Below are 24,228 nucleotides of genomic sequence, written 5' to 3'. Positions count from 1 at the left end.
GGAGGGGGGGAAAGGAAGGAGAGGGAAGAAAAGAAGGAAGGGAGGGGGTTGGGAAGGAGAGCGGGGAGGGGAGGAAGATGCAGGAATGAAGAAGGGAAGAAAGGTATTGCTTCAACAATACTGAAAAAAACAACAAGAATTGATTAGGACTGGTTGGGAGACAGGTCTGCCCGGTTCAAATCCCAGCTCTGTGTCTTTGGACCCGTGTCCTAATGTTCTGAGCCTCGGTTTCCTCGTCTGTAAAGAGGTTGCAGTCGCGAAACCTGCACTATAGATGGGGTTGTTGTGTGGATGACGTGAGTTAATTAGCATAAAGTCCTTTCAAAAGGAACTGGGGCCCGCAAAACAGCGCTGTCCTACCCAACTTTATGCACAGATGCGGAAGTTCTGTGTCCGCGATGTTCAGTGTGGTGGCCACTTGACCACGTGTGGCTCTTGAGCACTTGGCATGTGGCCATGGAACTGAATTCTTAGTTGTACATAATTGGATAAATTAAAGTTTTCATAGTTGCTATGGCTACTGGCTACTGCGTTGGACGTTGCAGTTCTAAAGCCTTAGCTGTTTTCGTGACATATACTAAGCTTCTCGTGTTTTATAACAGTTTGATGGGACCTCTTAAAATACCCACAGCAACCACAATAGCAACAGCACTTTGGGGGTCTTTTTTAAGTGCCAGGGATTGTCCTAAGGACTTGACGTGGATTAACCGTTTGAATCTTCTCATAGTCATGAGACGTTGCCTCTCACTGGGTATAACAACTCTTACTACTATTATCATTTGAGTGTGTACTCTGCTCTCCCTGAAACTCTTGACACACATGTCATTTAAGTGCAGGAGGAGAGGCTTAGGTATAATATATTTGGGAAAGTCCACAGGACAGGGTCAGCAAGATGGGAGTAGAACGTGGTTGCGTTTTGTCTTTATTTGGATCTGCGCTGGAAGGTCCTGAAGCTTGCAGAGATGGAGGAGGCGGAGCAGAATCTGCCTGCCCTGAAGCTGCGACCACCGTCCCAGGGCATGTGTGTGGTCCTAGGACTGGGGCCCTCACGCTACCTCTTCCCATAAGCCGTAAAAAAATTTTTTCTTTTTATTGCTCCTCTTTTCCCCCCATATCCTTTTTCCATTAAAAAATTTCTCTGGGAACCCCCTGGCGGTCCAGTGGTTAGGATTCTGCGCTTCCACTGCCAGGGTCCTGGGTTCTATTCCTGGTCAGGGAACTAAGACCAGGAACTAAGATCCCACAAGCCAGGTGGTGCAGCCAAAAAACAAGCATACAAATATATAAATGAATAAATATATTCTCATTTTCGATATTAAAAATGGCTGTGATTTTTTGCAGCTTCTGCTCTCAGGAGCTGGACTCTGTTTTCCCATTCCCTGAACATGTGCTGTCTTTGTGGGTTGCTTTGACCAATACGATATGGCAGAAGTGATGCTGTAGGATTTTGGAGGTTAGACCTTCTGATTCTGACACCAGTTCCAGTGTGTGTGTGTTTTTCCCAAAACCACCAAGCAGTTCTCTGACACCAGCTGGGAGTCGGAGACATTATCTACCTGGAGATAGCATCAGTTAGCGATACCAATACACCTTCCCAGAATGATTTCCCTACTGGCACTCCCCCTGCCAATGTATAAGAATGTCTGTCTTAATTACTGCCTGGCCCATTAAGTGGGGTGGCTGGGCTGTGCATTCCCTAGTTTTTGGATCTGAACTACATGAAAGAAATCCAAGGTTAGGGGTGAGCTGGTAGCGACTGCTCACTGTCCCGCAAAACATGTCTCTACTTCTATTGTGCCAGAACCCCTAAGTTTTAGCTGCATTTCCCAGTCTCGCTTGTAGCTGGATGTGGCCAGGTAGCTAGGTTCTGACCAACGAGGTGCAAATGACAGCATCAGGTTATAGCTTCCGGGGTGGACTGCTGCATTCAGATTCTGGCTTTGTTGTTCCCCTGTTAAGGAATGTTGGGAAAGTGACTTAATTTCTCTGCACCTCTGTTGCCTCATCTGTACAATGGGGATAAGGATAGTATCTACCTTATAGTGTTGTAATGAAGAGCAAATGAAGTAATACAGTGAAGCAATTAGAACAGTTCTTGGCACAAAAGTGTTCTATTATGTGTCATAATTATCATTATAATAATCTCATTATCACTTCCTAAGGTTGATGTGAGGTTCAAGTGCAACCATGTTCCATGCCTATTATCAGAACAAATTTCCCTGGGGTTTATTGGTCTCCCACGACCAGGGAGAAATATTAGGAGGGAATTAAATCCATCCATCTCCCCACCCACTCACCTTCACCGGCATCATCACCCTAGGAGGCTCCATAGATTTTCCATTTCCTTCATCATAGATACTCATTTACCCAACCAATATTCTCCAATGCATGAAAATTCATAGAGGGAATTTTCCTTTTGCCGAATTTTCCTTTTGCCGAAGTTTCTTTAAAGAGCTGCCTGCAGGGAATGTGAGTGTTTATTTATGTGACCACCTGCTTTACAGAGAGAGGCAGGTGTGAAGTTGCCGTTTTTCACTGCTGAATTCAATGTATCACAGGGAGGTTGGTGTGAGCAGAAGTGTGTGGAAAGGGGGAGAAGAGAATTAGGTCAAGGAGCCTGAGATTTTTTCCTTTCTTTCATCCTTAGTGGTGGAGGAGAGGCGGTTTTAAGTATGTGAATATGGAGTACCTCTGCATCTTCTGATAATCAGGCATCTCAAGAGACAATAGGCTTCAGGGTGAGTGGAGAGTCATTCATTCAGCGAATATCTGAGCAGCTCCTCTGTGCCAGGCACTGTTCTAGGGGCTGGGAATCCAGCAGTGAGCAAACCAAAGCCCTTTGTCATATGGAGCCATGAGCACTAAATTCTGAGCGTGATCAGAGGTAATTAGGTGGAGGGTGAAGGGGAAGCCTACTTCAGCTTGGGCAGTCGGGGAGGCCTCTCTGAGGAGGGGATATCTGAGCAGAGCCGCAGTTAGCAAAGACCACTGTATGCATATCTGGAGGAAGGGTAGCCTCCTCTCACCCAAGGTTCACTGGAACCTTGCTCAGAAGACAGGAAATATAGGCAGCACCCAAGAATCTGTCCTTAGAAAGTTGGCTAAGTAGCTTAGGTTCGTCTGGGTAAGAAATGGTGAGGAAGACTTGAATATACTGATATGGAAGGAGCTCTGGTTACAGTATTAAATGAGAAAACAAATGAACAATTGACCACAGTATATCTTGTGTATTATCATTTATGTTTTTAAAAAGTATATATATACATTATATACATAGTGCATATATATACTGTACATATATAACTATGTAACTATATATAAAGTATATATACTTATGTCTATATAATTATACGGCCTTATATATATATAGAGAGAGAGACAGAGAGAGAAGTATCGATAGAAGAAACACTACTACTTCTGTACAGGTTGTTAATCTATTGAGATGCTTCTCTGAAAGTTGGTAAATAGCTGCTGACTGAAGGCCTCTGACCCTGCTGCCTTGTCCTGTCCTACGTATCACCCAAAGTGTGCCAGATGTTGGTGATTAAAATTCTCAGACTGACTCCTACTTCTTTACAGGCTGCTAATTTATTGAAACACCTCAGTGAGAGAGACAGGGCAGAGTGTACTTACTGTACCTCACCTGAAACTGGGACCCGCCTGTTGCCCTTCAAAAAGTAATGGTGAAAAAAAAAAAAAAAAAAAGTAATGGTGAAATCCTACAAGCCTATGGGACAGTATAGAGAATAAGACAACTTACCTCCCATGTATTTTTTTTATTGACATATAGTTGATTTACAGTGTTTTGTTAGCTTCTGCTGTACGGCAAAGTGATTCAGATATACATATGTATGCATTCTTTTTATGTTCTTTTCCATTATGGTGTATCCCAGGATATTGAATATAGTTCCCTGTGCTCTACAGGAGGACCTTGTTGTCTATCCATTCTCTATATAATATTTTGAATCTGCGGATCCCAAACCCCCACTCCATCCCTCCCCCATTACCTCCCATGCATCTGCCACTCAGAACTATTTGATTTTTTTTTAAGTATGTGGGTACATGACTTTGATTTCAGAAAGAAGTTTTTTTTTAAGTAATTTAATATTTTATTTATTCATTTATTTTTGGCTGTATTGGGTCTTCGTTGCTATGCATCAGCTTTTCTCTAGTTGCAGCGAGCAGGGGCTACTCTTCATTGTGGTGCGCGGGCTTCTCATTGCATTGGCTTCTCTTGTGGAGCATGGGCTCTAGACGTACGGGCTTCAGTAGTTGTGGCATGCAGGCTCAGTAGTTTTGGCTCGCGGGCTCAGTAGTTGTGGTTCATGGGCTCTAGAGTGCAGGCTCGGTAGTTGTGGCGCACGGGCTTAGTTGCTCTGCGACAAGTGGGATCTTCCCGGACCAGGGCTTGAACCCGTGTCCCCTGCATTGGCAGGCAGATTCTTAACAACTGTACCACCAGGGAAGTCCCATAAAGAAGTTTTAAATCACTGTACACCTCATGTCAAAATTGTATCCCAATTCTTTATTCATTTTATCCTAATGTTTTAAAAACATACATATTTTCCACCTTATGCCTTTATTATTTATTTAAGAGCTTATTTGATACAACACTCAAAAGGGACAGAGAATATAAGACAAAAAACAACGTTCTCCTAATCTTCCAACACCGGATTCTCTTCTGGTAACCACAATTATCAGTTTCTTTAGAAACCTTCAAGAGATACTGTACACACACATGCACACACACAGCCCTCATCTTATCCTATCAGGCCCAACAAACCAGGGAATCAAAAGGTAGGACTGTCTTTCCCATCGCTGGTGGTCTGGATCTTTGGGAGGATGATGTGGGTTTCCATGGCAATCAACTGTCTCCCAGGGATGGAAAGAAAAACAGGTTGGCTGCCCAAGGATGGATCCAGGATCCTCTCTGGGAGGAGAGGACTCTTGTGGAGAACTGACCGCCATCCCCCAGCCCCCTCCCTGGGGAATTTACAAACCCTATTTTGGGGTGAGGCTGGGAAGGGGAGGGCTGTCTCTTGTGGTGTTGAAAAGCCTTCTGAAGTAGGCTGTCTGTGGGGTGGAGTAGGTTTTAGAGCCTGTGAGTTTCAGGTCTGAATCACAACTCTGCTACTTACTGGCTGTATAAGCCAGGTGATCTGGTTTAATAGGGATCAGAAGGGTGACTGCTGTGTGCTAGACAGTGGGAATTAGGGTGGGCAAGACCATTCATAGTTCACCTCTCAGAGAGGGACTTACCTTCTCCAAATCTCTCTTTTAAACTTATTATTTTATTTTTCTTTCTTGACAGTCAACAAGTACAAACATTTTCTCTGTCAAAGATCAAGATTTCCTGCTGATCTCACTTCAGCAACCCCAGTCTCTGCTCTAGAGGTGAGTGACTGCTGTGGATTTGGGGTGCACTGGGAGTGTGCTTTTACTTTTCATTTACATACATCTCTGTGCCTACAGAAGGAAATGGAATTTGTGTGTGCATATCTGCAAATACATTGATACTGGCCTGACTTTCCTTATCTTGGCTAATATTACCCATCCCATAATAACAATGTCAAATGCATATCAGCCTCTTACTATGATATACGCACTGTTGTTATTGACTAAGTTGTCATAATTAAATCGATATGTCATATTTCATTGATGTGAAGGTGCACTTTTACTTTTTTTATTGCTAACATCTGTGACATTGAAATACAATGGTCAATGTTTGGATTTTAGGATTTTTAACTTCTTATTTGGTAAGCAGTACACGTGGAAGCAAAACTGTCACATTCACGGCGTGCCATAATCCAGGAAGAAAAATTAATTTACACCCTGAGATTAACCAAATATAACAGGGTCATCCTATTTAGTCCTGATCCCCCCAAAACAAAAAACTTCCTGTAAACCTGGAATTTAAGCAAAATCAACCTTATCCGTGAGTTTTGCCATGCTGAAATTTGAGGGTCTCTCATGAACTTTCTGACTGTGATAATCGTTTAACAAAATTAGTGGTTTTTGGGGGGAAATTCACTGGAAGTTCAGCGACTCGAGTCCTTCAGTGAAAGGACTCAGTGCTTTCACTCCCGGGGGCCCGGATCCAATTCCTGGTTGGGAAACTAAGATTCTGCAAGATGTGCAGTGTGGCAAAAAAAAAAAAAAAGTGGGTTTTCATCATGAACAAACAAATGTAACCTTGATAAACTCGGTAATGTCTTGTGAGCTTTTTCTTTTAAATACGTTTTGTGTTTTAAATTTGGCAAGCCTTTACATACACATCTATGCATCCACAGAAAATATCTGACATTGTTTTACGTGTTGTTGGTTTTTTCATATAAGGGATGTCAGACTCCATCTGTGGCTTTGCAACGTGCTCTTTTCCCATACAATGATGTGTCTTTGAGACCTTTCCATATCAGTCCACAAAGATCTATTTTGTTCTGTCAAATGAGGATAATAACATCCCCCTATGGATAGTATCTTGTTGAGGACACGATAAGCTATCAATAAATGTTGCTTGACTTATAAAGATTCTGTCTTTAGAATGTGAACCCCATCCGTCAGACCACAGAAAAGCTCTGTGGGCACGTATTTCTCTAAGCAGACGTGGGAACTCTGTCACTTTATATTTCACCCTAGACACCCCAAGTGACTGGATGCTTTAAGGTTTTTGGCAACTAAGTGAGTTTTTCTCACATCAGTCATTTTACTTTTTGCCTGCAGAGTAAACTGAAGAATCTTCAGTAGTTGTGAAACAAGAAGGTCTTTGGCAACAGATTGCCCTGGGTTAATTGCCCTGGATTGTGTGGTTTACAGTTGAATTTGGGTCTCTCTCAAGGGGTCTGAGGCTTCCAAATGATTACTGTTTGGAAATAGCCTAAGTGTCTGCTAGTTGGGGGAAGGGCCACGGTAAATAGATGCAACCACACAATGTGATTAATTTTCCCTGAAATTGTTAAAAGGGATAAAGTAAGTTCTTATCCTTGTGGGGTGATCCTTACTGACCAGATTCCACACTTGGTGGCACACAACCCTGCCTTCTGGGCCACCACTGACGGACTGGAGGAGGGAACATCACTTCTCCTGGCCATGACGTGGTCCCATGGCAGAGTCTTTCTCAGTAGGGATTCCATGACCTTGGAGGACTTAACCGGGCAAATCTTGGGCTGCATCCAGCCAACTGATGTGCTTAGTTCAGTTCACTCATTTTCTTTTTAATTTAGTGAGTTACCAACTTAAAATATTGGGATATCTTGTGTTTACAAACATCACCTTTCATTCATTTAACCCTTCGAAAAATTCATAGACCATCTAGAAGAAGTGTCCTAGATGCTGGAGGCTTGGGGATGAAATAGAAACAGATAGTCCCTACCATCATGGAGCCTAAATTCTAGAAGTTGAGACAGACAGTAGGCAAGAAAAATATATAACGTAATGAGCTACAGCTTCTTTAGAGAATTTGGAATATCAAAACCCACTGGGCTGACAATGCCATGAGAGGACAGAAAAGTATGTAAGAGCCAGATTTCAGTGGCTCTACCTGATCAACGAGCTCAAATCAAAGCCGCAAACCTTCCTCCCCCTTGAAGAGGTGTGGAAATCATCCACTTAGGAAAAGGGGAAATGCCTCAGGTCTCCTGGGTGTCCCCTGCAAAACCCATCACATAGTGGGTGCTTTGTGAATGTCTGTCCTTCATAGTAGTGGGAAAAGCTGTGGCTTCCCTGGTGACCAGATCTTTGGGAATGACAAACGTGTTCATTCATTCATTCATTCATCAATCCAAGAATGGTTGGATTTTACCCCAGGGACTCATTTTTTAAGATCTTACACAATTCAAAACCTACATAATTGAAGACTAATCCTAACAAAAGATGGCCGGCATGTTTATTCACCAGCTAAGATGATACGAAAATAACAAACACAGTTTACACAATTGATCATATTCGCAAGTGTGGATTTTTGAGGAATATTTTTTTAGTTTTTTTCTAAATTAAAAAAATAAATATATATAATTTGGTTGCGCTGGATCGTAGTTGCAGCAGGCAGGCTCCTTAGTTGCAGCATGCGAACTCTTAGTTGCGGCATGCATGTGGGATCTAGTTTCCCCAGGGATCGAACCCGGGGCCCCCTGCATTGGGGGTATGGAGTCTTAACCACTGCACCATCAGGGAAGTCCTGAGGCATTTTTAAATCACAAGGCTTCTTGTCATTTCAAAAAGTGCCACCCAAAGCTCATGATTTCAAATGTTTGAAATTCAGGTTGGCATGAAATATAGCAGTGATGTATTTATATAAATCTACAATAATATCCCTCTTGTAGCCCCCACGTCACAACATAGAAACGAAGGGCTCGTCACTCCCCATCTCATTTCCATGCCTCCCCCAATCCAACGTAACCAACAGCCTGAGTTCTGGCACATCTTTCGATTGTTTTCCTATATTCAGAGATGTTTTGGAAACTTCGTGTTAATAGTAAGATGTAGCCAGGTCCTGCAGTCCTAAGAGCCAAAGCTGCCTCTTAAAAATGACTGCAGATTTTTTTCCCCTCATTTGCTTTCATTCTAGAGCGCTTTGTTTCCAGGCAACAGCGGGGCCTTTCCCAGGAGGGTGGGTACTTTGAAAAAGTGACAGAGAGAGATGGAGGGAAGGAAGGAGGGAGGAAGAGAGAGGGAGAAAGAGTCTCCAGCTCTTGTTCCTAGAGGTTCAGTACCACGGACAGCTCAGGAACGGCCGGTTCAGCACCAAGGACAGATCCGCCTGAAGGGTTTCAGAACCGCGGACAGTACCGGGAGCCTACTTTTGTCACTGCCCCTGCTAGATGCCTGTGCTCTTTGAGCAGATTTCTGAGCCCACTCCTAACCCTCACCCCCAGAGTCTTCGAATCCTGATATCTGAGTAATCCAGGCTCTCCTGGTGCTGACCTCAGAAACTCGGGTATCGAACACTTAACATGCCCCAAAGGGAATTTTGGATTTTCTCCACACACACACAAACGTGACCCTACTTAATGCACTGCAGGACACTCAGCTGGTCAGCTTCATAGCCCCAAAGTCATCCTTGATTCCTCCCTTTCACTCTTTCTATTCCGACCATCTGTGAGGGCTCTCAGCTCCACCTCCAAAGTATTCCCTGAATCTGTCCACTGCTTTCCACACACACTGCCACCACCAAATGCAATTGTTTCTCACCTGGTGTACAACAGCCTCCTAACTGATCCTCTGTACCTATAGCCCCTTCTGTATCATTCCTTACATAATAGTTTCAGTGATGCCTTGAAAATCTAAATCAGATTATATCACACCTTTCCTCTACCCTTCCATCACTTCCCAACACGCCTACAATAACATTCAAAGATGTTACTGTGGCGCTTCCCTGGTGGTGCAGTGGTTGAGAGTCCGCCTGCTGATGCAGGGGACACAGGTTCGTGCCCCGGTCCGGGAAGATCCCACATGCCGCGGAGCGGCTGGGCCCGTGAGCCATGGCCGCTGAGCCTGCGCGTCCGAAGCCTGTGCTCCGCAACGGGAGAGGCCACAACAGTGAGAGGCCCGCATACCGAAAAAAAAAAAAAAAAAAAAAAAAAAAGATGTTACTGTGGGGGACTTCCCTTGTGGTCCAGTGGTTAAGACTCCACGCTTCCACTGCAGGGGCAACGGGTTCAGTCCCTGGTTCGGGAACTAAGATCCCACATGCCATACAGCACGGCCAAAAAAAAAAAAAAAAGATTTTACTGTGGCTTTCAAGACCCTGGATGCCTCTCTGACCCCATCCCCCATCACTGCCTCCTTTGCCTGACTGCTCTGGCCACACTGGCCTCCTTGTTGTCCCTCTGGACCTTTGCACATGCTGTTCTCCCTGCCACAGATTCTTGCATAACTGGCTCCTTTCCACCTTTCAGGATTTAGCTCAAAATGCCACCTCTTCAAAAAGACTACCTCCCATCGAAAGTGGCCTCACCATATGTCATGTACCTCATAGAACTAGCACAAACTATATTTTATTTTATATTTTTGGGTTTATTTGTCCATTGTCTGTTTTCACGACTAGCAGGTAAACTTCATCAAGTCATATATCTTGATTGTCCTAGTCACCCAAGACAGCATCTGCCACGTAACAGCTGTTTCATAAGTCGTTGTTGAATGAATAAATTGTCAGCTACTCATGGAGCCCCAAAGAGATGTCAACAGCACTCAACTTCTGGTAGAACGGTGGTCATCTGTGCTGGCCCAAGGTTTGAGAGCTGTGTTGCCAATCCCCAAGATGACCCCCAAGTTTGGTGATTCACTAGGAGAACTCACTGAACTCATCACGGCTGTGGTTTATTCCAGTGAAAGGATACAAAGCACAATTAGCAAAGGGACAAGGCTCATGGAAATAATACATCTTTACCCTTTACCACAGCCTCACGGTAACCAGAGTTTACTTCTCCACGCCCTGGCTTGCCATGAGGCTACAGCAAGAGGAAAATGTGTTATGCTACAGCAGGAAGATGAAAAACGTGGGCCAGTAATTCAATTTACCACACCAAGCAGCAGCTTCTAGCTATGATTTATTAATCCTGATTTTATTTCCTTTTTTTTTTGTAATGGCACATGAAACTGGCTTTCGGTTTATAAGGCTGCTCTAAAGTTTCCTTTGTAAAGGTCCTTTTGAAAGGGTTTTACAAAACGAGATCATTTACAATAAAAATGTTAGATAAATGACTATTTACTTATATTCAGATGTCATGTGGAAATGGAAACAGTCATAAGGTGGTATCCATTAATGCAGAGACATGGCAAACGTTGATAAAGAGATACATGAATGACAGAAGTTTGAGAAAAATGAGAGTAAGACATAGAATGAGATTCTAGACACTGTCTCCTCACTGCCTTCTTCTCTTTTGGGAAGAAATCTTCACCCAAGAAGTCATTCAGCAGCCTTCCCCAGCTCCCCAGGGCCTTGAGGGAGCTCCTCAAACTTGAGTCTCTTTTAAGAACAACCTTTAATTATCTGAACTATCAGAACCACTTGTGGAATTTTCCCCGTGTTGAGCCCCTGGTGCTTAGTAATAATGATAACATGATGACATTTCTTGAGCAGTCAATATATGTGAAGCATGTGTATTATTCACTTGATGTTCACCATAGCCTGTGAGGTAGGAACTTCATTGTCCCCATTTTACAGATAAGGAAACTGAGACCAAGTTAATTCACTTCCCAAAGTTGCACAGCTGGTTTGTGGTAGATCTGGGTCAGGAGGCCGAGCTCTCAACCCCCTGAAGGCTCCCCGACCTGGTCTCCTGCACTAAACGACTGGTTATTATAAGAAGTAGTGAGGGGTTGGGAATTCCATGATGGTCCAGTGGTTAGGACTTGGCTCTCTCACTGCCACGTGTTTGACCCCTGGTCTGGGAACTAAAATCCTGTAAGCCACTCGGTGCGGCAAACAAACAAACAACAAGGAAATAGTGAGGGTGAATTAAGAGTCTTACTCTAAAATCTATCTCTCCCCTCTTCATACTGACCTATCCTTGGAATGCCTGGAAACCCACCTCCTAAACAGCTAAACAAAGGAAGTTTCCCCTCCCAATTATGTGACATAGATGGATACTCGTAAGAAAACCAATCTCAATTCTTTCAGTCTTGTCATGTATCCTCTGGACAAATGATTTAATTCCTTTACGCCTAGTTCCCTTCTCTGGAAAAAAACAAAACAAAACAAAACAAAAAAACCGAGGCTAATAACACCTACCACTTGGGGCTGCTGGGATTAATAAGATAATTTACATACGATGCATTTGCTCATCCTATCTGTTGGATAAATTAGTTATTTGGGCTGTTTTTCTGAGTAACCAGGATTATTCAGTTGTCTCTCCATTGGGAAAAGAAAGTTAAATCCTTACCTCACGTCATTCAAAAAAATTTCAGAAGGTTCAAGCAACCAAACATCTAAAACAATACTGTAAAGTATGAGATCTTACAGGAAAGTGTGTTTATGAGAGTAAGGTGAGGAAAAGCATTTAAAAATTGATTTCTTGGACTTTATCAAAATCCAAGACTTCAGGCACAGTGTAAGCAAAGTGAGGAGAAAAGGGACGGGCCAGGAGAAAATATCTGCCACAGGCAGAGTAACAGGCAAAGGGTCAATATCCAGAATAAAGAATTCCTGTAAATCAATAAGTAAAAGCTAAAAAAAGAAACAAATAGAATAATGCAGGGAGGGTACAAATGGGCAATTCACAGAAGGGAAGATAAATCTGGCCAACAAACATGTACATTTCCTCCGTCTCCCTAGGAAATGAAATAAGACTCTAAAGGGAGACTATTTTCCCCCCATCTATGGCTTTGTCAAAAGTTTAAAATTTGGGGGCTTCCTTGGTGGCACAGTGGTTAAGCGGATGCCTGCTGATGCAGAGGACACGGGTTTGAGCCTTGGTCCGGGAAGATCCCACATGCCGTGGAGCAGCTAAGCCCGTGCGCCACAACTACTGAGCCCACGTGCCTAGAGCCCGTGCTCCGCAACAAGAGAGGCCACGACAATGAGAAGCCCACACACCGCAATGAAGCCCCCGCTTGCCACAACTAGAGAAAGCCCATGCGTAGCAACGAAGACCCAACACAGCCAAAAAAAAAGTTTAAAATTTTGATGTAGCCTCCAGGAGAGGCGGTGGTCATTGCATTGTAAAGATGAATAAACAATAATAATACAGGTAATAGCTATTAAGCAGTGTATATGCGTTACTTACTTTTTACCTTCAAAGCAGTACTGGATGCTCTGTTTAATCCTCTCTGCTCAGTTGTCTTTCTCCTCCAGGAGATTGTGACCTTGCTCAACTGATCCTCAGATTCTCCATGCTCAGCACAGGCCTGGCACAAAGTTCCGGCTGAGAAATAGTTTGAAAAAAGTCATTTCCATTCGAGCACTTTATGGGTGGCAAATATTCACGGGGTCTCCCGGGGTGGTGATGTGTCAGCTCAGCTTTGAAGTACGGGCAGGATGTCTAGAAGCCCACACAGAAGGGCAAGGACGAGCCAGGAAGAGGAAAAAACCTTTTCGTTCATTCATTAGGTACTCACTGTGTATGAAAGCTCACAATGACTCTGGGAGGAAGTTGCTATTATCATCACCACCCTCGTTTTATTTTATTTTTTAATAAATTTATGTATTTATTTATTTAATTTTGTCTGCGTTGGGTCTCTGTTGCCATGCGCGGGCTTCAGTAGTTGTGGCACACGGGCTCAGTAGTTGTGGTGCACGGGCTTAGTTGCTCCGCGGCATGTGGGATCTTCCCGGCCAGGGCTCGAACCCGTGTCCGCTGCACTTGGCAGGCGGATTCTTAACCACTGCGCCACCAGGGAAGTCCCACCCTCATTTTATTTTATGTTTTTTATTTATTTATTTTGGCCACACCGCTGAGCTTGTCGAATCTCAGTTCCCCAACCAGGGATCGAACATGTGCCCCCTTCAGTGAAAGCACAGAGTCCTAACCACTGGACTGCCAGGGAATTCCCAGCACTCTCATTTTACAGCTGAGCACACTGAAGCTCAGAGAGGTTAAAGTGACCTGTCAAAGTCACACAGCTAATGCATGGCAGAGCGGAAATTCACGCCGCGCACTCGCACCCACACCTTGCTCTTAACCACTCTGCTGTGATGGCGGCAATTAGCATCTTATTAACACCAGCCCTTCTTTCCCCACCTTCGAGATTACTCTCTCATTCTAGCTCCCCAACTAGGACTTACCCCTCTTTTTCCTTTAAATTACCTCCCTTCTTTTCTAGCAGTAATGTCCTTGAGGACCCTCTGCTAAGTGAAATAAATCGGTCACAAATATACTGTGTGATTCTAGTTATACAAGGTGCCTACAGTAGGCAAATTCAAAGAGTCAGAAAGTAGTCTGGGGAGTTCTCTGGTAGTCCGGTGGTTAGAGCTCTGTGCTCTCCCTGCTGAGGGCCTGGGTACAATCCCTGGTTGGGGAACTAAGATCCCATAAGTATGGTAGTGGCCAGGGGTTGGGGGAGGAGGAGTGGGGGGGGGATCCTGCGTTTAATGGGGACAGAGTGTGATACACAGAGTTCTAGAGAAGGATGGTGGTGATGAGTGCACAACAGTGTGAATGTACACTTTAAAATGGTTAAGATGGTAAAATTTCTTGTTATATGTACTTTACTTTTTTTTTTTTTTTTTGGCCGTGCGACATGTGGGATGTTAGTTCACTGACCAAGGATTGAACCCGTGCTCCCTGAAGTGGAAGTGCAGCGTCTTAACCACTGGACTGCCAGGGAATTCCCTACTCTTTTTTTTTTTTAAAGATTTTTTGACATGGCCCACTTTTAAAGTCTTTATTGAATTTGTTACAATATTGCTTCTGTTTTATGTTTTGATTTTTTGGCCACAAGGCATGTGGGATCTTAGCTCCCTGACCAGGGATCAAACCCACAACCCCTGCATTGGAAGGCAAAGTCTTAACCACTGGACCACCAGGGAAGTCCCTACTCACTCAGCTTTTTAAAAAAGAAATTTTAAAGGGTGCTGAAGAGGGGGAATTATCTCCCTAGGATTCAGTGTTCTGTAGTCCTGGGTGTGTTAAACCTGCCTCCTGGGCTGACCTGATAATGGGCGAGTGCAGGGACTGTGGTGGTGGAGGGTTAGAGACCAAGAAAGGAAGCTGGCCTCTGCCCCGCATGGGATGCCTTGAAAGCGTCTTGACCAGCGAAAGTCTTGTGGAGGATGAAGCTGGGGGGATAGACTGGAGATTGGGGTTAGGGGACAGGATCGGGGTGGGGGTTCAGCTGTGGAGTGGACCACAGGGGGCAGAAGCAGAGAAAGGACAGAGCAGGTGGGCTCAGGGATTGATCAATTGGATGTAAGGGTGAGGAAGGGGTCAAGTTGCCAATGAAGCCTGCAGAGACTGATGAGGAAGATGGTGGAGCGGGAGTCCCAGGGGACAGGGCGTGCTGGGGGGAGCGGACAGAGGTGTCTGGGGAATGTGTTTGAATTTGGGTTTCAGGGGCCTGTGAGCCAGCCCTCTCTGTAAGGAAGACCTACATGATGATTGGTGAGGCAGAAGAAAAGAAGATATGCTGCATATTTGTAATTTATATGTTAAGTTCTACTATGAAAAAGCTTCATATCTACTCATGGGTACAAGGACAGCACTGCCTGCCACTGTCTCTCCATTCTTGGGCTCAACAATCATCATTTGCATGTTTGCCCTGATCCCCTTTTGTCTCTTTATCTCTTTACAGAAGAATTTTAAAGCAAATCTCAGCCATCCCGTCAATACACCCCTGCATACTACAAAAACATCTCTAAGAAATAATAAGATGGACATTTTCTTACCTATTCATAAGGCCACTTCCACACTCAACAAAACCGTTGAGAAATCCTTGATATTATCAAACACCCAGTCCATAATCAAATTTCCTTGAGTGTCTAAAAATTAATTTTTTTCTTCACAGCAGGTTTCCTTGAGTCTGACCCCAAACATGGTCCCCACCTACATTTGATTGTTGAGTCACTAACTTCCCTTTAAATCTAGAGTATGTGCTCTGTGGTTTTAAAATCTGATAAAATTTCTGTTTGCATAAACCTAAGCAAGGAAGATCACACTTACAAAAAGCTTTTTCATTCACACCAGGAGAACGTACTCCTTAAAAAAAAAAATACTATTCACGAGGACAGTCAGTGGGTTATATCATGCAACATGGGTAATACATACAGTGTCCTAGAACAAGAACATGAAACCAGCTTTAGAGTCTCAAGGTAAATGGTTATATGTCAAGTTATTTTAGTTCAGATAGCTTCCTGCAAACAGCCTCCTGAATTTCAAGTTGACAAGATATAGAATGAGAATATTTAATTTTTTAAAAATAAATTTATCTATTTATTTTTTGGCTGCGTTGGGTCTTCATTACTGCATGCAGGCTTTCTCTGGTTGCAGCGAGTGGGGGCTACTCTTCGTTGTGGTGCACGGGCTTCTCATTGTGGTGGCTTCTCGATGCAGAGCACAGGCTTTAGGCGCACTGGCTTTGGTAGTTGTGGCACGCGGGCTCAGTAGTTGTGGCTCGCAGGCTCTAGAGCACAGGCTCAGTAGTTGTGGTACATGGGCTTAGTTTCTCTACGGCACGTGGGATCTTCCTGGACAAGGGCTCGAACTCGTATCCTCTGCATTGACAGGCGGATTCTTAACCACTGCACCACCAGGGAAGCCCTAAAGCATATTTAATTTTAAATTGGATTTTTTAACCCTTATTTGGCAAATCCTTCTCCTTCTCCTTCTTCTTCTTAATGACAGCAGAGGAGAAAGTCATGCTATAGGGGGCTGGAGGGAAGAGTAGGATCCTTCTCTCTGTAGCTACAGGGATTATGGGGGTAACTCTCTTTTCCTAAAAACTTCTAGCTCTGTACTTTGGGTTGTGGAATGTGTGTATGTGTGTGTGTGCATGCTGTCATTTGGCATGCTGTCTGTCTCTCTCCCCCCACTAGAATGTAAGCCCCAAGAGGGAAAGGAGCTTTGCTTCCCTCACTGCTGTATCTCTGGCACCTAGGAATAATGCCTGATACAGGGCTGGCACTCTGTAAGTATTTGTTGAGTGACTAAATGTCTGTCTGTCCTCAGGTTCTGAATCCTGTTCCCTGGGAAACCCAAAAGAACCCTGGACTGGGGAGAGGAGAAGAAGCCTGCCTTTAAAGTTGAGCCTCCTGGAGAGATGCAGTCTTAGGCCTGAGAAGATGCAGGGGCTGCTGTCTCAGGAGGACAGGGCCTGGGAGAAGCGTGCTTCCCTCACCAAGGACTGCGTGGCTGTGGAGGTTGGGGCCTCTGGCTGTGACAGTGACAAGAAAGGTGAGGGGCAGGGGTTCTGTGGAGGGGGGGGAGGTCATGGAAGAGCCTAGGGAAAGACATGACTTCATTCCTTTGCTCCTTTCAACACAGTTTTATGGAGCCTTGTGTCAGTCAGCTTTTGCTGTGTAACAAGTCAGCCCCAAACTGAGTGGCTTAAAGCAACAGTCATTTAGCTGCTAACAATTCTGTGGGTTGGCAATGTATGTGGCCTCAGGGGACAGTTCTGTTGCCCTTGCCTGTGTCGGCTCCTGCAGTGCAGCTGCAGTGAGCTGAAGGGCAGCTTGTTCATCTAAGATGGCTTTACTGGTGTGTCTAGCTGGTTTGATGGTGCTGACTTAAAGCCATGTGCCTCCAGCAGGCTAGCCCAGGCTTATTCTCACGGGGGTGGTTGCAGAGTTCTTGGGACCAGCAAGCAAGGGAAAACCCCAGGTCACAAGCACTTTTTTAGCCTCCACTGGCAACCCAGCTCTTCACCGGCCATTGGTCGAAATAAGCCATATGGTCAAGCTCAGAATCAGTGGGGCAGAGTGGGGAGGGCAGCCCAAGGGTGTGGACACAGGGAGCAGTGAACAAGCTGGAGGCCACTGGGGGCAAAAATCTATCACAAGCACCTACTATGTGCCAGGCGTTAGGGTCTTGCCGTGAACAAGATGGATTTGTAGAGCTCCGATTCTTTTTTTCTTTTAATATTTATTTATTTATTTCTGGCTGCATTGGGTCCTAGTTGCATCATGCGCGATCTTTCATTGTGGCGTGCAGGTTCTCCTGTGGCATGCAGGCTTCTCTCTAGTTGTGGCATGGGGGCTCAGTAGTTGCGGCACATGGGCTTAGTTGCCCTGCGGCATGTAGGATCTTAGTTCCCTGACCGGAGATGGAACCTGCGTCCCCTGCATTGGAAGGTGGATTCTTAACCACTGGACCACCAGAGAAGTCCCAAGCTCCAATTCTAGAGGAGAAAACAGGCACTAAAGAAAGAAGTTACAAAATAAAGAGAAAGGTCATGTCTGACGAGACCTATGGAGACAGTAAAACAGGATGATTGGTGGGGTGTGACAGTGTGATTGGGGAAGGTGGGAGAAGCACAAGAAGGATCAGTTGTTCCAAAGATGGGGGAACAGCTTCAAGGGCAGCCAGAGCTGCACGTGCAAGGACCCCACATTGGCAGCAAGTTTGCTGTGTTCAGGGAGACCACGGGGAACAGAGCAGGGAGATGGGAGGGAAAAATGATAGAGATCATCTGGGACCAGTGATGGGGCATCTTGTCGACGTTGGCAAGGAGTTTGCGTGTTACTTGAGTATTGAGAGAGCACTGGAAAGTTTTGAAGAGGAGAAGACAGGATCTCATTTGTATTTCAAAAGATTCTTCTGAATCAGTAGTTCTCAACTGGGGACAATGTTACACCCCACTGTCCTCCCCAGGCAGCATAAGAGATCTTGAATTATCAGAACTGGGGAAATGCTGCTGCCATCTAGTGGGTGGAGGCCAGCAATGCTGCTTAGTGTCCTACGCTGCACAGAATAGAACCCCCCACCACAGGGATTTCGCAGCCTGAAATGCCAGCAGTGCCCATGTTGAGAAACTCTGCGTCCAGCTGCGTGTGAGAATGAACCGTAGGATTAGGAGGTCAAGAGTAGAAGCTGGGAGGCCAGTTGGGAGATTCCTGCAACCGTCCAGGAGTGGACAGGGGAGGAACAAAGAGATATCAAGGGTGACCCCTGGGATTTTGGCCCAAACATCTGGCGAAGAGTGGTGCCATTTGCTGAGATGGGGACACCTGAAAGGCACCCCCACAGGAGAATGGGGGCTGGACCTTCTACTAGGAAAGGTCCTTCCTTCCACAGGAGATGAGCAGATCTGGGACAGAAGTTGTGGGAAATAGAAATGTCAGTTCTGGCAGTGAGGAGGAGGTTTGGGGCTCCCGGCAGGACCTGGGTGCAGAAAGAGTGGAAAATGGCCGTCTCTGGTCCAACCCCCAGTTCTATCCAGTTGAGGAGTGAGAAGGATGTTGAGGTTTGAATATGGGGAGATTTCTTCACCAGAGGCTGGAACCTGGGGAAGCCTTGTTCCTCCTGGTTTAACTCTGTGGCTTTTTCTTCTGCTTTCTCACTCAGTTTTTGCCAGAGGCCTGTAGAGAAGGAACTATTGTACCCATTTGACAGGTGAGGGAATAGAGGCTCAGGTGGTGGATCACATCAGGTGACTCACTTTAAGTCTCCCAGGTAGTTACTGACAGAAATGGGATCAGAATTCAGGTCTCTCCTTCTCTCCACCCCACCTGAACCACATGGGCAGAATGTGTGTGTGTGTGTGTGTGTGTGTGTGTGTGTGTGTGTTTTAGGATATCAGCAGAAGAGAGTTGGCAGACAGGAAGAAAGCAGAACCCATCCAGCTGGCCTGGTCACTCACTCATGACTCCTTTCTCCTCCATTCCTCCCCTCACCCAGACCTACCTTCTCCCGAGACTGGGCATCCCCAGGAGTGGAGCTCGGTGGAGGAAGACGAAGAGTCAGAGGACTCCCAGGTAAGCTGGCAATTCCTTCCTCTTTTGATGATGCCCCACTCTGCAGATCTCAGTGGGTTGTCACACTCCCTTCCTCAGCTTGGAATTTCCCTGCCCCACAAAAGTCTGTTTGGGGATGTGAGCCCCAAGAGGTCTCCCATGGGAAACAGGACATATTCCATGGTAGTCAGACATGGAGTGGAGGGTCTCAGGTGGCGGGGGCAACTCCACTCATGTGTACCCTCCAACCCTTCACTCATAAATCCTTCATAAATTAACCATTCATTCATCTGTCCTCTCATTTATTCACCCAAGCATCCATCTGTCTACTCACCCATATACCCATCCATCCATCCATCCATCCATGTGAGGTCATCTGTCTATTGACTTATTCATCCATCCATCGACCCTCCCAACTACTCACCCTTCTACCTATCCATTCATCCATCTACCCATTGAACATCCACCATCCATTCATCTGTCCTCTGATTCATCCACCCAGCCTTTCATTTACCTACTCATCCACACACCCATTCCATCCATCCATATATCCAGTTATCTATATACCCAATCATCTGCCCATTCATCCATATGCAACCACTCCATCCATTCAGCCCACCCACTCATCCATCCATCTATCCACTCATCTATCTACCCACGCATTCATCTATCTACTACCTGTTGGCTGTTGGAAGGATGTGGCTACTATTCATCCACCCATATGCCTACTCATCCATCCATCCATCCGTCCATCCAACCATCCAACCATCCAACCACTAACTACCTACTGGGTTTTAATCCAAGTACTGCAAATAAAACCAAAAAGAGTTATCAAGCACATTCCTTTCACTGAAATACCTAGTGTTTTCTGTGGGGGGCATAAGACATCAACATGTGAAATAATAACAGTGGTTCTTTTACTTACATATTTATCTTATACATTAGGAAAAAACCACATAACCACTCTTGGCAACACATGAGGGTCCCATCTGCCAATCGTATATCAGAAATCCAACTTGGACTGGCTCAAGCCAGGAAAAGGTTTATTGACACAAGGTGGGGGGAGGCAAGCTGAACAACCAACCATGATAGTGTAGAAATAAGTGCTGGCTGCACGTGAGATAGCTCAATGGAAGAAGAAAGTAACTCTGTGGGCCAGGAGGTTTATTCTTGAATACCCAAGAGACACCATACCTGAGATTTTAGGGATGAGTAATTTCCTAGGCAGAGCAGGGGAGGAAACAGCATGTTCAAAGACGGAGGCATGATGTAATAAGGCACATTTGGGGAAACACTGGAGTTAGGGGCATAGCAGGGACTGGGATGAGTGGGATCATTCATTCAGTCCATAACTATTTGTTGCACACCTACTATGTGCCAGGCAGTGTTCAAGGCAATGAGGGTGCAACAGTGAATGGGAGAGCGATGGCTCCTCTTTTCATGGGTTCACAGTCACCGAGGTAGACAGACAATTGGCAAAATGAGTAGCTAACCCATACTTCATGCTGGATGGTAATAAGTGCTATGGAGAAAAATTAAGCAGAGTTATGGGCGTACGAGGCGAGGGTAAAGGTTGCTATTTTAAGAAGATTGTCAAGGAAGTACCCCTGAGAGGGAGCTATTGGAGTACAGACCTGAAGGAGGTGGGGAGTGAGACTGGCAGATATATCTGGTGGGGAGAGGTTCTGGGCAGAGAGGGTACAGCAAGGGCAAAGGCCCTGAGGTAGGAGTGCGCCTGGAATGCGTGAGGAACAGCAGGGCTGGGGGGTGTTGGTTGGCTGGAGAAGAGTGGAAAGGAATAGTAGGATATGAGGTCATGGTGGTGATGGGGGTGTATGATGTAGGGTATTGTCAACCATGCTAAAATGTTGGCTTTCACTCTGAGTTGGGTGGATACTGTAAGGCAGAGAAGGTTCCAGCTTACGTTTCACAGGACCCTCTCACTGCTGAGTTCCACGCCAAGGAGGTTGGGTGTATCTTTTTTTTTTTTATTTTAAAGAAGTGTTTTTATTTTTATTTATTTGGCCGCGCAGCATGTGGGATCTTAGTTCCCCAACCAGGATGGAACCCTCACTCCCTGCAGTGGAAGCGCAGTCTTAACCACTGGACCGCCAGGTAAGTCCCCAGGTGTATCTTGTAGGCGGTGAGGAGCCTCTGGGGATTTGGGGATCTACAGAAACCACTCTGTTGGCCTCTGAGGAAGGAAGGGAGATTGGATGAGGCAGAGGGAGAGGCAGAGGTGTAGAAACCAGTTAGGAACCTCCAGCTGGTTGGAAGTGATCCAGGTAAGACACGCACTGATGTCACATGTATTATGGGACTGACATGATTCTAAGTGGTTCTTGTTATTTTATTTTACATTTTTTAAAAAAAAAATTTTATTGGAGTAGAGTTGATTTACAATGTTGTGTTAGTTTCAGGTGTACAGCAGAGTGAATCAGTTATACATGTACATATTTTCATTCTTTTTTAGATTCTTTCCCCATATAGGTTATTACAGAATATTGAGTTCCCTGTGCAAGACAGTAGGTCTTTATTAGTTATCTATTTTGTATACAGTATAGTGTGTATGTTAATCCCCAACTCCGAATTTATCCCTCCCCTCCCCTTTCCCCTTTGGTAACCATAAGTTTGTTTTCTACATCTGTGACTCTATTTCTGTTTTGCAAATAAGTTTATTTTCATCACTTTTTTAGATTCCACATAAAAGCAATATCATATGATATTTGTCTTTCTCTGTCTGACTTACTTCACTTAGTATGATCATCTCCAGGTCCATCCATGTTGCTGCAAATGGCATTATTTCATTCTTTTTTATGGCTGAGTAATATTCCATTGTGTATATGTACCACATCTTCTTTATCCATTCCTCTGTTGATGGACATTTAGGTTGCTTCCATGTCTTGGGTGGTTCTTGTTATTAACTCGACACTCACTAGCTCTCATTATTAATTCATGAGCCCTGTGAAGTAGTTAGTATGGTTTCCCTCCCTTTAAGATGAAGCTAGGGTGGGCAAGGTGCCCAGAGACCTCTGTGACATCATTCATTCATTCACTTATTCACTCCGTCATGGCTCATTCAACCAACATTGATGGAGCACAGGCTGGGACCCGGTAGGGGTGGGCGGTGGGTCCTGACCCAGCTGACCTTTCTGCATGGACTCAGCCTCCTTCCTATAGGTGGCCCCCTTCCAAAAAATAAAAAAGAGAAGATCAGGCCATATGGGACCAGAGACCTTTAATATCAATAAGAGGCAGGCTCCACAGCCCTCACCATGGGGCTAAATCAATTTATTTGATTCTCTTAATAGTTCTTGATGTGGGATCTGTTACAATTGTATTTTACAGACAGGGAAACTAAGGCACAGAGAGGTCAAGTACACTTTCCCCGGAGCACCCAGCTTGTAACTGGTAGGGGTGGGATTTGAATCCAGTGCCTTTCTTAACCACTAAAGTATCCTGTCTGTCTGGGGACTTTATCCTCCCCCAAGAGAGGACTGGGGATAAGGGGTGAGGGCTTCTTCCCATCCCACTACTCAGTTATGTCCCTCCACCCCTCAGGTGGGGAGGAGTGAGTGAAGGAATGGAGGGGAGGAAAGGAGTTACTTTCCTAATATTTCTTTTTTTTTAATTTATTTTACTTATTTTATTTTTGGCTGCATTGGGTCTTCGTTGCCGTGCGTGGGCTTTCTCTAGTTGCGGCGAGCGGGGACTACTCTTCGTTGTGGTGCGCGGGCTTCTCATTGTGGTGGCTTCTCTTGTTGCGGAGCACGGGCTCTAGGCGTGCAGGCTTCAGTAGTTGTGGCACATGGGCTCTAGAGTGCAGGTTCAGTAGTTGTGGTGCACGGGCTCAGTAGTTGTGGCGCATGGGCTTAGTTGCTCTGCGGCATGTGGGATCTTCCCGGACCAGGGCTCGAACCCATGTCCCCTGCATTGGCAGACAGATTCCCAACCACTGCACCACCCAGGGAAGCACCCTGATATTTCTTCGTGTTTTTTAAGATTTTTTTATTTGATGTGGACCATTTTTAAAGTCTTTATTGAATTTGTTACAATACTGCCTCTGTTCTATGCCTTGGCTTCCTGGCCAAAAAGCATGTGGTATCCCAGGTCCCCGACCAAGGATAGAACCCACACCCCCTGCATTGGAAGGTGAAGTCCTAACCACTGGACCGCCAGGGAAGTCCCCTGACATTTCTAAGAGGCAGAAATTCCCACTCTATGGCCCCAGACATAGGAAAGCAGGGAGGAAAAAATAGTCCCATCACTCCCATACCATAAAATACAAGCATGCGTCACAAATGCAAACCTTCTCAGAGTATGAGGTAAGGAAAGAAATAGACTTGGTAAAAGTTGCTATAAAAGCAAAACTCATCTACAACATTAGAAATCCAGATACTGGTTCCCTTCGAGGTGGGGTAAATGAGGGAGCATGAGAGGGGGACATTTTGGGGTGCTGATAATGATCTGCGTCTTCTTCTGGGTGCCAGTTACACGATTCACCTTCCGGAGATTCATCACGCTTGTAGGATACATGCAATTTTCTCTTTGCTTATTATACTTCAACAGAATGTTTTTAGAAGGTTGTCCCGTTTCCTTGCAGGCATTTTTTTTTCCTGGAAGTTGAGACTGAACTAGGATTCTTGTGCAAGGGATTTATTGAGGAAGTGTGTTCTCGGGTAGAACCCGTAAGGGGTGAGGGAGGCTGGGAAGGAGGAGAGGGAGTGAGGCAAGTATTATATGGGTTTAACTGAGGTCCGGCTTCAGTCTGATCCCACAGGGAGCTCTGGAGTGTGAATAGTACCAGTCCTTCTCTGAGCCAGTGGGGAGGCTTTTATCTCCCATCGCTGGTTGTGGACAGTGAGTGTAACCTTGTAGGTAACTCTCTAGAGAGGTGGCTCCTC

General features: G+C 45.2%; 1 protein-coding gene across 2 annotated transcripts in view; it reads left to right on the top strand.

Annotated features, from left to right (window-relative positions):
- Nucleotides 1–16,729, top strand: part of ZNF470 (zinc finger protein 470) — a 70,653-nt gene extending 53,924 nt beyond the window's left edge. Inside the window, exons 5-6 of one of the 2 annotated variants that reach the window (XR_003004836.1) lie at nucleotides 5,312–5,394; nucleotides 16,599–16,729. The gene's annotated coding sequence lies outside the window, so the exon portion shown is untranslated. Of the gene's footprint in view, nucleotides 1–5,311; nucleotides 5,492–16,598 lie in introns of those variants that run through there. The other variant, XM_024757212.1, reaches the window with a different exon arrangement.
- The last annotated feature ends 7,499 nt before the right edge of the window (nucleotides 16,730–24,228 follow it).

Source organism: Neophocaena asiaeorientalis, unplaced genomic scaffold, assembly GCF_003031525.2.
Source record: "Neophocaena asiaeorientalis asiaeorientalis breed wild unplaced genomic scaffold, Neophocaena_asiaeorientalis_V1.1 scaffold1132, whole genome shotgun sequence".
NCBI lineage: Eukaryota > Metazoa > Chordata > Mammalia > Artiodactyla > Phocoenidae > Neophocaena > Neophocaena asiaeorientalis.
Note: the sequence above shows the minus strand (reverse complement) of the source record. Positions and strands in the feature narration are given on the sequence as shown.